The 10786-nt window shown below is 46.8% G+C and overlaps 1 protein-coding gene across 4 annotated transcripts in view; it reads left to right on the top strand.

Moving 5' to 3' along the window:
- Positions 1 to 4809: 4809 nt before the first annotated feature.
- The window catches only part of LOC140418260 (uncharacterized), a 112787-nt gene continuing 106810 nt past the window's right edge, over positions 4810 to 10786 (top strand). For 3 of the 4 annotated variants that reach the window (XR_011944900.1, XR_011944899.1, XM_072501714.1), the window contains exon 1: positions 4810 to 4867. The gene's annotated coding sequence lies outside the window, so the exon portion shown is untranslated. The other variant, XM_072501715.1, reaches the window with a different exon arrangement.

Below are 10786 nucleotides of genomic sequence, written 5' to 3'. Positions count from 1 at the left end.
GGTAGTTTGCTGCATTCAATGGTCTGTTTGAGGTTGCGCAGTTGTTTGAAGGAAAGTAGCGGGGATGGCCTTGGCAAGATAGAACATAAAACATAGAACAGTACAGCACAGAACAGGCCCTTCGGCCCTTGAATGTGTGCCGAGCTTGTCCGAAATCAAGATCAAGCTATCCCGCTCCCTGTCATTCTGGTGTGCTCCATGTGCCTATCCAATAACCGGTTGAAAGTTCCTAAAGTGTCCGACTCTACTATCACAGCAGGCAGTCCATTCCACACCCTAACCACTCTCTGAGTAAAGAACCTACCTCGGACATCCCTCCTATATCTCCCACCTTGAATCTTATAGTTATGCCCCCCTTGTAACAGCTACATCCACCCAAGGAAATAGTCTCTGAACGTCGACTCTATCTGTCCCCCTGATCATCTTATAAACCTCTATTAAGTCGCCTATCATCATCCTCCGCTCCAAAGAGAAAAGCCCTAGCTCCCTCAAACTTTCCTCATAAGACCTATCCTGCAAACCAGGCTGCATCCTGATAAATCTCCTTTGCACCCTTTCCAATGCTTCCACATCCTTCCTATAATGAGGCGACCAGAACTGCACACAATATTCCAAATGTGGTCTCACCAGGGTCATGTATAGTTGCAGCATAACCCCCTGGTTCTTAAACTCAAGCCCCCTGTTAATAAACGCTAACACACTATAAGCCTTCTTCACGGCTCTATCCACTTGAGTGGCAACCTTCAGAGATCTGTGGACATGAACCCCAAGATCGCTCTGTTCCTCCACATTCCTCAGAACCCTGCCGTTGACCCTGTAATTCGCATTCAATTTTTTTCTACCAAAATGAATCACCTCGTACTTATCAGGGTTTAACTCCATCTGCCATTTTTCGGCCCAGCTCTGCATCCTATCAATATCTCTTTGCAGCCTACAACAGCCTTCCACCTCATCCACTACTCCACCAATCTTGGTGTTATCAGCAAATTTACTGACCCACCCTTCAGCCCCCTCCAAGTCATTGAGAAAAATCACAAATAGCAGAGGACCCAGCACTGATCCCTGTGGTACACCACTGGTAACTGGTCTCCAGTCTGAAAATTTTCCATCCACCGCCACCCTCTATCTTCTATGTGATAGCCAGTTACTTATCCAATTGGCCAAATTTCTCTCTATCCCACACCTCCTTACTTTCTTCATGAGCCGACCATGGGGGACCTTATCAAATGCCTTACTAAAACCCATGTATACGACATCAACTGCTCGACCTTCATCTACACACTTAGTTACCTCCTCAAAGAATTCAATCAAATTTGTGAGGCAAGACCTCCTCAAAGAATTCAATCAAATTTGTGAGGCAAGACCTACCCTTCACGAATCCGGATTAAGCTGCATCTTTCCAAATGGTCATAAATCCTATCCTTTAGGACCTTTTCCATTATCTTACCGACCGCCAAAATAAGACTAACTGGCCTATAATTACCAGGGTCATTCCTATTCCCTTTCTTGAACAGAAGAACAACATTCGCCACTCTCCAGTCATCTGGCACTATCCCGTGGACAGTGAGGACCCGAAGATCAAAGCCAAAGGCTCTGCAATCTCATCCCTTGCCTCCCAAAGAATCCTTGGATATATCCCATCTGGCCCAGGGGACTTGTTGACCCACAGGTTTTTCAAAATTGCTAATATATCCTTCTTCAGAACATCTACTTCCTTCAGCCTACCCACCGGTATCACACTCTCATCCTCAAAAACATGTTTGTCTTCATCGATGACTTGTTGAAGGCTGTGAAGATGTCGTAGTTTCTCGGCCCCAGGGAATTCATCAGGCGAATGAGGCTCCGGGTGTTCTTCCACTGGCACCAGGAGGCATACAGTGAACCCAATGAGACAACCAATGAACCGGAACAGCAGACTGAGAGACCTGTGGGACTGGAAGATCCAGCCAGCAGGAAGGACTGGAAAACCCGACCATTGAAACAATCCGATCAGCTGATTCTACAGCTCCTCTTCCACTAACCCACTCAGTAAAACTGCCTCGAAGACCTTTCTCATCCAAATTCTGAACTCACAACTTTCTCCTATTTTCCTGCTGTTTCCCATCATGCTCTATCAGCGCTCATCTTGTCTGTGAGACTTACCCTTTGCTCCTTTGACCCGATTCTCACTAAACTGTTTAACATCCAACTTCCACAATCATAGAATTTACAGTGCAGAACAGGCCATTCGGCACATCGAGTCTGCACTGGCCCTTCTCAAGCCCACACCTCCACCCTGTCCCCATAGCCCAGTAACCCCACTTAACCCTTTTGGACACTAAGAGCAATTTAGCGTGGCCACTCCACCGAACCTGCACATCTTTGGACTGTGGGAGAAAACTGGGGCACCCAGGGTAAACCCACGCAGACACAGGGAGAACATGCAGACTCCGCATAGACAGTGACCCAACCCGGGAATCGAACCTGGGACAGTGGAGCTGGAACTGTGCTAACCACTGTGCATCCCCTGATTTATTGGATTCAAGTTCAAATACAAACCACGATGAAGCATCTGCCGTGGTGGGGTTTGAACCTGCATTCTCAGAGAATTGTGCTGGGTCTCGGGATTACTCATCCAGTGACAATGCCACTACACCATCACCTCCCCAGTCAAGCACTTTGCAGGGCTCGTCCGGGATATGGACCCGGTACCTCTCGCATTTTGGAAACCCCCTAAGCGAAAATCATACTCCACGGTTTCAACGGTATCTCCATGGAGTCAGTGTCTTTGTCTGTTTCCTCTTTAGACAATCAAGTGAAGCTTGGTCCTCACACAGAACACGTGTATGGTTTCTCCCCTCAGTGAATGGTGTGTTTTTCCAGGCTGTAACTGGTTAAAGCTCTTTCCACAGTCAGTTCACTGGAACACACTCACTCAGGTGTGTGTGTGTCTCGGTGTTTTCCAATCACACTGATGATTGAAATATTTTCCCACAAACAGAACAAACATTTTTCATTCCAATTTATAGTCTGAGGATATTCAGGTCCACACCAACCGAGTGACACTGTCGGATCGTAATGTGATATTTGGTTTTGTGTTTCCTGTCTGAAAATCCTCTCCTATTGCCCTGTAAAAGGAGTTTACAAAGGTCACACTTTCAGTACAGGATAGAAATTCAGAACAGTTAATTCCAATTTCTGCAGAACATTTTTGTCTCTCTTCTTTCCCCAAAGCTGTAAATCCCCGTCCACACATTCTACTCCTGCCTGGGGCTGAAATCCAAATAAAGTACTGGATCATTATTTCCTTTTACCAAAGTTATATAATTTGAGGTAAGAACATGCTTTATAAGTCACTTCATCCATTGTGACAGACTATAATCTGAATCACCCTGACTAATTGACTGTGTGGAGATTTGATGAACAATCACAAAGGTCGTTTCTCCAAATCTTCCAGGGTTTCCTTTGTTCTTCCTCTCCCTCTCGAACTAAGTTATACGGATATCAGACTCAGGGTCCATTCTGGTTCTCTTCCTGCTGACTAAATAACTTCAATCAAATATGGAGAAGACTGAATCCACTGTTCGGTCCCTGCTCCAACCTCCATTCCTGACATACCGACTCTACCCCTCTCCCTGGCAACAGTCTGAGACTTAGACAGTCTCTTTGTAAATTTGGTTTCATACTGATCCAATGAGCTTCTGACCTCATAGAATTTACAGTGCAGAAGGAGGCCATTTGGCCCACCCAATCGGCACTGGCCCTTGGAAAGAGCTCCCTAGCTAAGCCCACACCTCCACCTTTACCCGTAACCACCCCCCCCCAACCTTTTTAGATACTAAGGCAATTTACCATCGTCACCTCCCGATTCAACAATTCCCTTACACACCTGGCTGCTCTCCCACATTCTACCTCTGTAAACTTAAAGCCAGCCAAAAGTCTGCTACACATGTCTTAATACACAGCAAGTTCCTTTCCCCTATGATCCCTGTGCTCCGAGACTTGCATTCGCTCCCAGTCAATTCTCACCCTTGTTTGCAAACTCCTCCATGGCCTCATCTCTCTCCGTGTCTGTGATCTCCACCAGCCCCACAACCCCCTGAGATATCTGCACAGCTCTGATCCTGGACTCTTGCACACGCTGGATTCCAATTACTCCGCCATGGTTTTAAGTTCCCTCGGCCCCAAGCACTGAATTCCCTCCCTAAACCTCCCCGTCTCCACCTCACTCACCTCCTTTCAGACTCTTTAAAACTCACCTCTTTGACCAAGTTTTTGGTCACCTGCCCTAATATCTCCTTTTGTGTCTGGGTGTCTCACTTTGTTTTATAATGTTCCTGTGAGGTTGACTGGGATGATTTATGATGTTAAAGGTGTTATATAAATAGAAGTTGTTGTTGTTGACTGTAACCCTGACCTCCTGTTTTACAATATCCCATTGGTTTCACAACAAACTCTATCTCTGATGTTTTGCCCCCTGCGGGTTTGCAGCCTCTATAAAGACGGCGGCCGTTAACTCAGGCCTGTCACCGGGAGCAGGCCGCAGCTGTCCCCCCGCTCGATGCAAACCCGGGCCCGGAAACTTCTTATTGGTGTTTGGAGCCTCCACCGGGTTTCAGTGAAACCTCCCGGCCGAGTCCAGCATCGGCACTGCGCATGCTCCAGCTCACAATGCCCAGGGAGTGATTGACGGCAGCTCTGGACCAATAGGAAGAGAGGGGTGGGCCTGGAGGACCGAGAGATTGCAGCGGATCCTCCCACCAATCGGAGTGAATGAGGGCGGAGCTGAGCCCCGGTCTCCCACGTGAATTGGATCATGCGCAGAGCCGATGACAACTCAGGATTCGTACGGTCGGGTGGAAATCGTCCACTGGTCAGATCCCGCTCGGTGAGTGATGAGAGAGGGATGGAGCCGGTTGATGCGTCGGGCGACTTCATAAACACTCCGTGTAGGCCCCAAGCCCCGAATACGAAGCTCGGATACAACAGTTGAACCGGCGAACGCTGCTCGGGCTTTTCCTCGAGACAAGCCCGGGTGGCCGGGCGCATGCGGAGGGAGCGATAGCCCCGGCTTTGCTCCGCCTCCCATTCACACTGATTGGCTGGAGGACCAGCCGCTCTCGGTCAGTCCTCCAGCCCCGCCCCCTGAGCTGGAGCAAACCGTTCAGAATCCTACAGATCATAGATATCATAGAATTTACAGTGCAGAAGGAGGCCATTCGGCCCATCGAGTCTGCACCGGCTCTTGGAAAGAGCATCCTACCCAAGGTCAACACCTCCACCCTATCCCCATAACCCAGTAACCCCACCCAACACGAAGGGCAATTTTGGACACGAAGGACAATTTATCATGGCCAATCAACCTAACCTGCACATCTTTGGACTGTGGGAGGAAACCGGAGCACCCGGAGGAAACCCACGCAGACACGGGGAGGATGTGCAGACTCCGCACAGTGACCCAAGCCGGAATCGAACCTGGGACCCTGGAGCTGTGAAGCAATTGTGCTATCCACAATGCTACCGTGCTGTCCTAGATAGAAGTCTTGTTAAAGTCCAACAGGTTTTCACAGGTTAAAAGGTGTGAATTGTCTCAAGCCAGGACGGTTGGTAGGATTTCACAAGCCCAGGCCTGATGGTGGGGGTGAATGTAATGCGACATGAATCCAGGGTCCCGGTTGAGGCCGTACTCATGTGTGCGGAACTTGGCTATAAGTTTCTGCTCGGCGATTCTGCGTTGTTGCGCGTCCTGAAGGCTGCCTTGGAGAACGCTTACCCGAAGATCAGAGGCTGAAAGCCCTTGACTGCTGAAGTGTTCCCCTCTTTAACCTGGGGTTACCCCCGTCTCTGGATCTGTAAAGACTTAATTACCTGCAAATGCTCGCATTCAAAGTATCGTCTTGCATCTTTGACTTTGTCTATATATATGTTTCTAGAACATACCTCTTCATTCATCCGAGGAAGGAGCAGTGCTCCGAAAGCTAGTGATTTCAAACAACCTTGTTTGTCTTCAACCTGGTGTTGTAAGACTTCTTACCATGGTTTCATGGTCATCCGTACACAATCAATGAATTCAAATTTTACCTTCTGCCTCAGTGACAGTCAAGGCTGGGACATCATTAGGACAGTCAAAAACATTTTTTTGTAATTTTCTTTGAACATTTCTCTTCAGCGGATATTAAAATATTGAAAATGGGATAAAGGTTGATTGGCTGACAGTCAATCACTGTCCTGTAAGGTAATGAGTCCTTTTGCTTCCCAATTGGCCAAGGAAGGCAGTGTGTCACAAGGATGGATGTGTTGACCGATTAATGGCTGGAGGATGGGGGCAGGTCATGTGATCGAACCTCCAAAGTTGGCAAGGAGAGAATGTTGTGAATTTCTATCCTAATCTGACAGTGAGGTTTCTGTAAATTTAAGGATACTGGAAGTGGAGGTATAACAGATGGGAAACGCAAACCAAACGTCACATAGCGATCCAACAGAGTCACTCAATTCATTAGAAACTGAATTTCAGCAGTATCTGGGTGTGGAAGGTAAAGGTTTGTCTGTTCTGTCTGTGAGTGAAGATTTCAAGTCTCAATGTGACTTGAAAAGCCCCGAGATTCACAAACCCTGGTTAGGCCAAACCTGGAGAACTGTGTTCAGTTCTGGGCAACAAGCCTGAGGAAGGATAGAATGGCCTCAGAGGGAGTGAAGCACAGATTTACCTGAGTGATATCTGAACCCGCTGGGGTTAAATTACAAAACTAGATGACAGAAAAGAGTCAGAGACATTATGGCACAGAGAATAGCATTCGGTCCATTGAGTTCATGCTAGCTCTCTGGGGCAATCCAGTCAGTCCCATTCTCCTTCTAATTGTGCTCACCCCAGTCCAACGCCGGCATCTCCACATCATGATTGCCTTTTAAGGACGCAAGTTCCAAAGTCTTACAACCCTCAAGAGAATAAAAAATCCACATCTCCATCTGAAATGGGAGACCCTTATTTTGCAACAGTGACCCCCTCGTTCTAGATTCTCCCACAAGAGGAAACATCCTCTCCACAGCCACCCTGTCAAGACCCCTCAGGATCTTATATAGTTCAATCCAGGTTTTACCCAAAACTTTAAATCTGTGTCTCAACTGCTTGTACGATCAGTGAATGGAAGCAGGGTGTCTTTGTCCATCTGATGGAAATCTGGCATAATTTTGTGTCCCTGAATCAAATCTCCCCTCAACCTTCTTTGCTGGAACAATTCTGGTAAATCTCTTCTGCACCTTCTCCAAGAACTTTCACATCCTTCCTTTTTGTAAAAGAATTTAGAGTACCCGATTAATCTTTTCCAATTGAGGGGCAATTTAGCGTGGCCAATCCACCTAGCCTGTACATCTTTGGGTTGTGGGTGCAAAACCCACGAAAACACGGGGAGAATGTGCAAACGCCACACGGACTGTGACCCAGAGTTGATTTGAAGCTGGGACCTCGGCGCCATGAGGCAGCAGGGCTAACATTCAGTGCCACTGTGCTGTCCTCTTTACATCCTTCCTGAAGCGTGGCGATCAGAGCTTCATAGAATTCCTACAGTGCAGAATCATAGACTTTACAGTGCAGAAGGAGGTCATTCAGCCCATCGGGTCTGCACTGGCCTTTGGAAAGAGCACGCTACTTAAGCTTATGCCCACGCCTCCAACCTGTCCCTGGAATCTAGTGATCCCAACTAACCTTTGGACACGAAGGGGCAATTTAGCATGGCCAATCCACCTAACCAGCACATCTTTGGACTGTGGGAGGAAACCAGAGGAAATCTGTGTAGACACAGGGAGAAATTGCAAACTCCAGACAGAGTCACCCGAGACTCGAATTGAACCCGGGACCCTGGAGCTGTGAGGCAGCAGTGCTAACCACTTTGCCACCAGAAGCATAATTTAGTATCAATATTTCAATTTATGAAGCTCAAGGTCGATTATGCTTTGCCAACTACTGTCTTAATATATCTTGTAGATATACAAAATCCCTCTTCACCTCTTTCTCTCTCCTCCCAAAGAGGTCAATTGGATTTTATAACAATCCAGCCGTTTTCATGGTCACTTTTTCCCAGTGCCGACAAGAATCATTCAGCAATTTCACGACCTACCTTTGTGTTTTTGTGGGTTCTCTCTCACCCCCTATTTTCTGTTTTTAAATCAGTTTCACAGAGTGTTCGAAGGGGAGGCTTCAAAATCCGGAAACTCAAACCAAGCATCACATCAGGATCTGACAGAGTCCTCAGTTTATCATATCCTGAATATCAGCGGATTTTAAATATGGAAGGAACAAGCATCGTTGACAGTAGTGAGAAACCGTACTTGATTTGTGTCTGTGGACGAGGATTTGCTCTATCATCAGGCCTCACAAGCCACAAATGCAGTCACACTGAGGAGAAACTGCGGAAATGTGCGGACTGTGGGAAAGGATTCCCTTCCCCATCCAAGCTGGAAATTCATCGACGTAGTCACACAGGGGAGAGACCATTCACCTGCTCCACGTGTGGGAAGGGATTCGCTGGCTCATCCGCGCTGCAAAATCACAAGCAAATTCACACTGGGGAGAGACCGTTCACCTGCTCCACGTGTGGGAAGCAATTCACTCAGTCATCCGCTCTGTGCACACACCAGCGAATTCACACTGGGGAGAGACCGTTCACCTGCTCCAAATGTGGGAAGGAATTCACTCGTTCATCCCACCTACTGAGACACCAGCGAGTTCACATTGGGGAGAGGCCATTGAGCTGCTCCGAGTGTGGGAAGGGATTCCGTGATTCATCCACCCTGCAGAAGCACCAGCAAGATCACACCAGGGAGAGACCATTCACCTGCTCAGAGTGTGGGAAGGGATTTACTATTTCATCCGACCTGCTAAGTCACCAGCGAATTCACACTGATGAGAGACTGTTTCAATGTCCAGACTGCGAGAAGTGCTTTAAAACCTCTGGGAATCTGACACGCCATCAACGTGTTCACACTGACGAGAGACCGTATCGGTGCTCTCACTGTGGGAATGGGTTCACACAATCATCTCAGCTCATTGTACATCAGCGAACTCACACTGGGGAGAGGCCATTCACCTGCTCCAAGTGTGGGAAGGGATTCACCACCTCATCCCACCTGCTGAGACACCAACGATGCCACAAGTAACGACTGCGATTGGGTTTTGCTGTTTCTCACATTCAGGACTGAACCATGTTCATTTGGGTCTCTTTCTGCTGATAACAAATTCCAGCCCATTTACAGGGGCTAATATTCTGGCTAAAAGTCAAATAAATTAGATTTGTGTTATATATACCGTGTGCTGAAATTTTTTAATATCTCTGACACAAGTTAGTTCCTTTGAAGTACTCTCGCTCTCCCCTGTCTCTTCCATCCTCACCTCCAACAAGAAGTGTGAGGAGCTTGTGGAGCTTCTTTGTGACTGAGATTGAGTAAATCTGATCAGCTGCCTCTGCTGCTTCCCTCCGTTCCGCGAGCCCACCGGACCAAACTGTCTCTAAATGTCATCCTTTCCCGAACAGGCGCCAAAATGTGGCAACGAGGCGCATTTCACAGTAACTTCATTGCAGTGTGAATGTAAGCCTCCATGTGACAATAAAGATTATTATTATTTACTTTCCTCATGACGTTAACTGGCTGGAGTTTAATCTTCAAGATATATGTTGGTTTTTGTGATGGCAGGGTCCCTTTTTAAATCATCATCTGTGATCTTATCCTTCGATTTAAGAATTCCCAAAGAAGCTGGTGAACAATAAAATTATGAATTTTTACTTCAGCCCTAAGTTTTTGTAATAAACTCTACAATTCAGTGCCTGAACGCTTCCTCTGATTAACATCTCCAGTTAGAAAATGCTGATTAATCCTCACTGACAATCCTTACTGACTGACAAATTCTTCACAGTGACACCTCCATTATGAAAGTAAATTATCAATTAAAATATAACAGGTCAATATTTTCCAAGAACACCGAAAAAATAATAATAATAACAATCTTTATTGTCATAAGTAGGCTTACATTAACACTGCAATGAAATTACAGTGAAAACCTCCTCGTCGCCACACTCTGGCACCTGTTCAGGTGAATGTTCAATTCACCCAACAAGCACGTCTTTCGGGGAGAACGTGCAGATTCTACAAAGGCAGTGACCCAAGTGGGAATTGAACCCGGGACCCTGGTGCTGTGATGCAACAGTGCTAACCACTTTGCTTCCGTGCCACCTGAATGATGCTGTTTGATGCGCATGTTGTCATGATAGTGACTGATTGGCAGCAAACTCTTGCCAGTCATTATGGTCAATGCACATAAGTGGGGAGTGAACAGGAGTCATGCAAATTCAAAGACAGAGAAGGCAGCACCCAGTTATTAGCCTTGACCAGAATATCAGCTTTTTCTGCATTGTTTCTCCAGAGTTATTAAAGCTCTCAATTGTCTCACAGGAATGAAACACAGGTTGAGGTGCTGATGGAGATCCTGGTGCATCCTCAGCCACCAATATTAATTATATATAAAATCGAGGGCTTGAAATATGTGAAGGTAGTGGTATGATCAATAAGTTTGCAGATGGAAAATTGTTGGTGTAACTGGCGAGGAGAAAAGCCTTAAATTACAGCATGATACAGATGGACTGGTCATATGGGCAGTACAGTGGCAAATGGAATTTAACCATGAAAAGTGGTAGCTCTTGTCCAGAGTCAGTACAGACATGATGTGTCAAGTGACTTCCATCTGTGCTGGATCATTCCAGAAAACACTGAACATTAAGTATCACGAGCAAGAGGGAAGAAGATGGAAGAATTACTG

This window comes from Scyliorhinus torazame, chromosome 5, assembly GCF_047496885.1.
Source record: "Scyliorhinus torazame isolate Kashiwa2021f chromosome 5, sScyTor2.1, whole genome shotgun sequence".
NCBI lineage: Eukaryota > Metazoa > Chordata > Chondrichthyes > Carcharhiniformes > Scyliorhinidae > Scyliorhinus > Scyliorhinus torazame.
This window is presented reverse-complemented; position numbering and strand designations above follow the sequence as displayed.